General features: G+C 32.2%; 1 pseudogene; it reads right to left on the reverse strand.

Moving 5' to 3' along the window:
- Positions 1-431: 431 nt before the first annotated feature.
- Positions 432-6,620, reverse strand: LOC121209991 (equilibrative nucleotide transporter 1-like; annotated as a pseudogene).
- Between the last annotated feature and the right edge of the window lie 515 nt (positions 6,621-7,135).

The following is a 7,135-nucleotide window of genomic DNA, read 5'->3' on the forward strand; positions in this document are numbered from 1 at the left end:
AAATTCTTAATAATTAGCAGAAATTTGTTTTGGTAAATTATTGTTGTTATTGTTATTTAAATTTTAATAAGATTATTAATATCAATAATAAATAATTTAATCATATTTAAACATAATTATTATTAAATATATTTTAATTAAAATATATAATTTAATAAAATTCTTAATAATTAATATTCTTATATGAATTTGCTCAAATCATAATATATGATACTGTAAAATATAAATTAACATAATTATTATTAAATATATTATAACTATATTTGCTGCAACATCATAGAAATTCAATACCTTAGCTCACTCCAATTTTCCTATTTAAACTCTATAACTATATTTGCTGCAACATCCAATGGAAGCAAACTAGACTAAAAGCAGATAATAGCCAAATGTTTCTATTTTTCTTTTTCATGTTTTTAAGATACAGGCATACATTGAAAGCAGATATGCACACTTCAGGCACAGTATTCATCATACAATTTGAAGAAAAACACTGCTACAAACAACGGCTTTTAGATAAACTTTACAAAGGTAAAAACATCATTAGCACAAATTCATAGCGGCCACCTGTTGGAGAGATCTTGGCTGATGATCAGATGACCCAGAACCAAGCTATGACTGATCCTGATGCCAGACCAACTACTAGAAACAACACCATAACGATGCCAGAAGTCTCTGCGTGTTGTATCTGGACAGATTTGGGAGCCATGATCATTAACACACTTGTCAAGTAGCCATTAGTTAGACTTAGAAGGCAACTCAGTAACGAGACTGGAAACTCTGTTCGGAAGAGCTGAGGGCCGTGCAAGCAACCTATGAAGAGAGGAAAGAACAGTAACCTCACAACACAAGCGGAAATAGCAACCTTTGCATTTTCAAGGAGATAGACTGCAGTCAACGATTTGCCAACCAGGTCAAACACATTGTAGCCTGTTATAAGGAGGACCAGATACCAGTCCTTGAGAACCAATGAGTGCACATCCTCTGTGATGTATCCTGGAAATATTGATAAAGTTACAACATATATGAGGACGATCCTAAATCCATACCACTTGACTGTTCCTACTATATTCTACAAGGTTGCTCTCCAAACAGGCCCAGTCATGGGACTTTTCTCTGCTTTTTCCTCCTTAACAGCCTCAGCCTTTAACTCCTCATAGTACTGCATAATCGGAAGTTTGTGTGCCACATTGTACAAGACTATGCATATGACCATAAACACAATGCTAGTAAAAAAGTAAAGGTAGGCACTCTTTCTCAAGCCATCAGCACATTGTGGAAATACAGCTTTGGTTAGGATCCTTAGCATTGAAACAAGGACCCCTGCGCCCAACAATTTGACAAATTAAAATTTCATTAGACGAGGAAGCAGCACAGTTCTTCATATAATATGATTCAATACAAAAGATAAAAAATGAAAGAAATGAATTTTGTATCCAGGAATATTCAAGTGAAACTACTGACCACATGGGTACTAATAGTAACTATGGTTTAATTTCTATTACACCATATAAAAAGCATAGCCATAGACCATGTGTGGTAGAGGAAAAATGTTACAAGTGGTTCAAGATTCAGAGTTCATAGTGTCATCAAGAGCTTTATTACATACCTGGCGAATCAATGCAACTTTCAAGTACTAATGACTCCTTTAAGTACCTATTAGAATAAGTTCTCTCATTAGATTGAACAAAGATGAAATGGAAACAAGAAAAGGAAATTATATAAAAGGTAAAAGATTTTCATAACATAAATTCATCTTACCCAGCAGCAATAGCACCAGCGACTGCTAAGCCGAGTGCGGCTGATTTCCCACGACCACGAGCAGCAAGCAAAGCAACTGTGCTGCGCAGGCTCTTGTCCAAAATTGCATCAAGAAATGTAACAACAGCTTTTCCCTAGAAAAAAAAATATACCCATCAAATATTCCAGCAAAAGTTAGCCAAAATTGTTAGCCACATGCGAAAATAGTAAAGGAGATACAGTTCCTACCTGATCCAGTGTACAACACTTCTTTATCAAAGGACCAACAGGAAAATCCTCACTTAGTTCTTGTTTTAAATTCTTCAGGTCCCGCTCAGATTCTGACAGCCCTTCAGGGTCCTTTTGCCAATCAGAGTCAGAAAAAAGTTACAGGCATAAAAATGCCTTCACATTTCCAAGTGACTTTCCTAACTTATGTTGACAGAAATGTGGTTGCCAGCAAACAGTTACTTCAAAGATTTCTACGGCACTCACATTCTCTGGTAACTTTTCTATTGAATGTTGGAAAATGTGGTTGTAAACAAAAGGTTAAATTAAAGTTTCCTACAGCACTACAAAAAAATGTTTATAGTTTCTAGAATCATGATACACAGTACAAAACACCTGAACATTTCCAATCGACCCATACTCAATAAAGAAGTCAGATAGATACCTCATTAACTGGAACTGGGGTTATTGATTTTATATGAGATGAAATTGGTAATATATTTAGCTCATCATCCATGACCACACAGGCTTTGCATGATGCAAGAGATAACAAAAAACGTTCATTAAAGCGCCCAGCAGCTTCAGAATGGGACTCTGTACGATATCGCTCATGAACATCCTAAATCGACGGCAGTGATGAAGCTATTCCATGGGAGGAGAAAGCCAACGCCCAAAGTGAAGTAGATGATGTAGCCCAAATTGAATTTGTCTTCTGGTTTTAGGAATGTGCGGAGGAGGAGGGCCGATTCAGAGTCGGGTTCCGGGCCTCCGTCAATTGCGGATTTGGGACAGAAGAGAAGAGGGTCGGGTAGGGAGGGAGGGTAAAATAGAGAGTTGGGGAGGGAAGCCAGACATAATACCTATTACTCGATTTGGGAAGGGATTAGAAAAGCAGGGAATTTGGGGATTAGGTCAGGATTGTATTACGCGCGTAATACCTATTACAGCGAACCAAACGCCGGATTAGGGGCGTAATGTAATAGGCGCGTAATCGGTCAGTAATGGATTACCTAATATATTGAACCAAACACAGTGTTAATTTTTTTAATCCCTTTTAATCGGCCTGAGTTGTAACTTTTGATCATTGACAGGGATAAACTTGGAAAAAGCTCACTAAAGTTCAGCTAAGGTAATAGTTAAAACCCACTGGTCGAACAAAAATCTATCTTGTTATTTGAAAGTTGAAACCATATAATAGTTATTTATCAGAATTTCAACTAAACCAAACATGATGTAATGAGATTAGCCTAAAGTAAAACATACCTTGGAAGAAGAGCTACTGGAAAAGGTAGCGAGGGAGGATCGAACTGTCTCAGCCAAGAATCGGAGCTCCTCAAGCTTAGTGTTCCGACGCAATAAAATGTAGCTACAGTACCCATTTTCCCGCCTGTATCCAGCCTGGGAATGATTTGATGAATACTATACTGCTCTTAAAAGGCAGTCCCTCTTGTGTTGTTGCAAGCCCTCCCCTTCGAACTTGTACGTTCTCTCACTATCGCTTCAGTCTACCCACTTATTAATGGATTGAAACTTCAACCAATAATCATTACAATTTACTCATTTTGTCCGCTTTCTTTTTTGGTTCCAACAGTTAACTTTAAATTTATTCTATTAATAAAATTATTAAAAAATCAATCTAATAATATTTATAATTAATTTTTATTAAATTAATATTTAAATTTAAATTAAATATTAAAAAATTAACATTACATTTAGATATCACAATATATAACTTTTATAATAAATATCAAATTAGACTATAAAATAACAGAAATATCACATTAAAAAAATATAAAACTCGAGTATTAAATGATATATATTAAACTCGAGTGTTTTGAAGCATATTATTCTCCTATTTATGGGTTGAAGAGGAACTATAAGTAATTTTAGGCATTGTATAAAAAAAATAGATAATATCAAAATTTATAATGAGATTATTTAAAAAAAAATTCTTTATATATATAACTGTTTAAATAAAAGGTTTGAACTTGATATATTTTCATCTCTTTATTAAAATAAATAAAATAAAATAGATATTTAATGGCATCATTTATTGAGATAATATAATTTTTTACCTTTTAGCTTGGCTACCGGATTTTTTTTGATACCTATATTTTTTTATCCACTTTAGCATTTGAAATTAGCCATTAAATTCATTTTAGTTACTAAACTTGAAATATATAAAAAAAATTGATGATAGACCAACAATAATTAAATAAATAATTTAAAATTCATAAATTTTTAAAAAATTTTATTAAATTGGTTGAATCTGTTCAACTACCAGATTTTGTCCCTTTTTTTATTTCTACATCTTTTCGACCAGTTTCCGATTTAATCAATACAAACACTTTGTTTAGACTAGTATACTGGTCGATTATCAATCCAAGTGGCTTGTAATGCCCCAAATTTTTGGATTTTTGAATGTGTTTGTTTAGCAAGTAAATTAGTTTGGTATGGTGGTTAAGTGTCTTAGATGGTTGCATTTGGTTTTGTTTTCGAATCCCATGGTGCTCAAGCGTGGTATATTATTTCTTTTGTGTAGGCTTTATGTAACAACTCGATTTTTTAGTGGTTTTGAGGCTGCCAAATCTGGTGAATAAGTTCTTAAATATTATTATTTAATATTTACGAGTCACATATGGTTTTAAAAAAGGTTTTTGATTTGATAATTTATGTAATATAATGATTTATTAGGTTCAAGTAGTAAGACCCTAAAGTCAAGTGATTTTAGAAAGTGAGGTATTGGAACCTCGTTTCTATAAACCGAGCAGTAAATATTTATAAAAATATTTACGGAGTGTCATTAAGGTGGTATTAAATTTTTGTTGAAAAATTTTAACGTTTCGATAGTTAATTAATTAAAAAGGACTAAATCGTAAAAGATGTAAAATTTATTCACTATTTGATTTGAGTGATTAAAGGATTTATTGAATAAGGAAAAGAGACTTAAATGGTAATTAGACCATTCAAGGGTTGGTGGACGTTAGTGGGCTTTTAAATTGTTAGAGTTTGATTATACTTATAAAGGTAAAATAGTAAATTATTAAATATGTATAATATAACAAAAACATGATAAAAACTCATTATCATTTTCTTCATTTGAAAAGCCACCACTGAAACCCTAAAGGAGAAGAAAACATTCGGCCAACTTTGGTTTGGTGATTTGATTAAGATCCCGTAGATACTCGTGGAAAATGAAAAATAGCGGAATCGTCCCTGAACTTTTGCAATTACTATAATTCAATCCAAGTAAGTTCGTACAGTTAAAATTTAACATTTTTATAAATTGATGATTGGTATTGTATATATTCTATTGTTGGAAATGAATTATTGTTTGAATTATAATATTGAATTAGATATTTGGTTTGAATTAAACGCGGGATTTGAGTACATTCGTGATTTGGTGTATGACGAGGGGTTTGGAGTGGAGGTGGTATTAGAAGGAGATACGACATTTTACCCAAGTAAATTGGGGTTTAGCATTTGTTGCGAACTCTTGTGTTTTACTTTCTGTTTGGCGTGATTGGGTGGAATCAGCTCTTACGAGCTTCTGTTCAGCTCTTATGAGCTTCTGTTGGCATATTCAAGAGGACCAGCTCTTATGAGCTTCTGTTGATGATGTACTCTTATCCGTAAGTTGTTCTTCAAATGGAAAAATCTCGATAACGTGATTTATTTAATGAATTTTAAAGACATGTTATTTATTTTTGTATTGATGTGCATACGGATGTATTTATCTATTGAAGTTGTGAATGACAGGGAGTTGTCATGGATGATTTTTTTACTATTATTCGATTTATATAGTTAGTTCGGTAAGATTTTTGTTTAGTTTAGTAAGATTTTTGTTTATCTTGTGAAACTTACTAAGCTTCATTAAGCTTACTTGTGTTGTTTAATGTCATTGTAGATTTTCGGAAGGTTTGACGATCGGATCGACACTCAAGTCACACTATCCAATTTATCTCGATAGTTTTTGAAATGTTAAATTCAGATTATATGGCATGTATATACTCTTGTGCTATATTTGTTAATGTTTGGCTTATGTAAATGTTATGAATGATATTTTGTACAAATAACCAATTTGCAAAGGGTATGAGAATGAGATATAGTTGTTATGCTAGTATGTGTGGCTTACATATATTGGATTTGTTGTAGTTGTGGTAACTTTGTTAGGTATTTTGATTTGGCATTGCTTGAATGAGTTGATGAATTGAATTAATGTGTATTTTGAGATTAAATTATATATAATTGTGGTAGCAATGAGGGTACATTGTTTAGGCACATATTAGGTTGGTTTTGATGTGTTTTTTACCCGATTAATGTCATTTTGATTTTGTATTTTGGTTAGTATTTGAGTTTCTTAGGGTCCAAGCAATTTGATTATGTTTGTATTAATATATGATTTGAATGATTTACTATTCTGTCGTCCTATAATACTCTGTAACTCTGTTTCAGTGACGGATACGGGTTAAGGGCGTTACATTTTAGTTGTTGGGCATTAGAGTTTTAGTTGGACTCTATAAAATGTAGGTGGAATTTAGATTTAATTTAAACTTGCTTTTTGATTTATTTTATTTTATTTTATTTTTATCAATTCTTAAATTTCCTCTTACCCAAAATTGTTTTACTCCTTTTCCCATTGCACGTTCTTCCATCTATTTTTTTTCCTTTTGTTTCTTTTGTGTTGGCTTTAGTTGGGCATTAGAGTTTTAGTTGGACTCTATAAAATGTAGGCAGGATTTAGATTTAATTTAAACTTTCCTTTTGATTTATTTTATTTTTATCAATTCTTAAATTTCCTCTAACCCAAAACCATTTTACTCCCTTTCCCATTGTATGTTCTTCCATCTTTTCTTGTTTTTTATCCCCTTTTGTTATACCAAATTGCATCATTCATCTTTTGGCTTCTTTCTTTTTGTTTTGATTCTATTTTTTTTCTATTGGTTTGGGTTTCTTTGTTCTTTGCTATTTTTTGGATATTTCCATTTGTTCATACACTTTTTTATGTTAATTCTACTCCAGTCATAGTGTAAGTTTGTTGGGTATTTTTCTTATTATTTTAGTTTAGTTTGATTCTTGAGTAAGGTGGGTTGTGTTTGTATGTATTTATTCGATATTTTGATTAGTGCTTTTGTGGTGTGCAATTAGGCAAAAGACGTGAAAATTCTAA

The sequence above is a fragment of the Gossypium hirsutum genome, chromosome A11 (genome assembly GCF_007990345.1).
Source record: "Gossypium hirsutum isolate 1008001.06 chromosome A11, Gossypium_hirsutum_v2.1, whole genome shotgun sequence".
In the NCBI taxonomy this organism is placed as follows: Eukaryota; Viridiplantae; Streptophyta; class Magnoliopsida; order Malvales; family Malvaceae; genus Gossypium; species Gossypium hirsutum.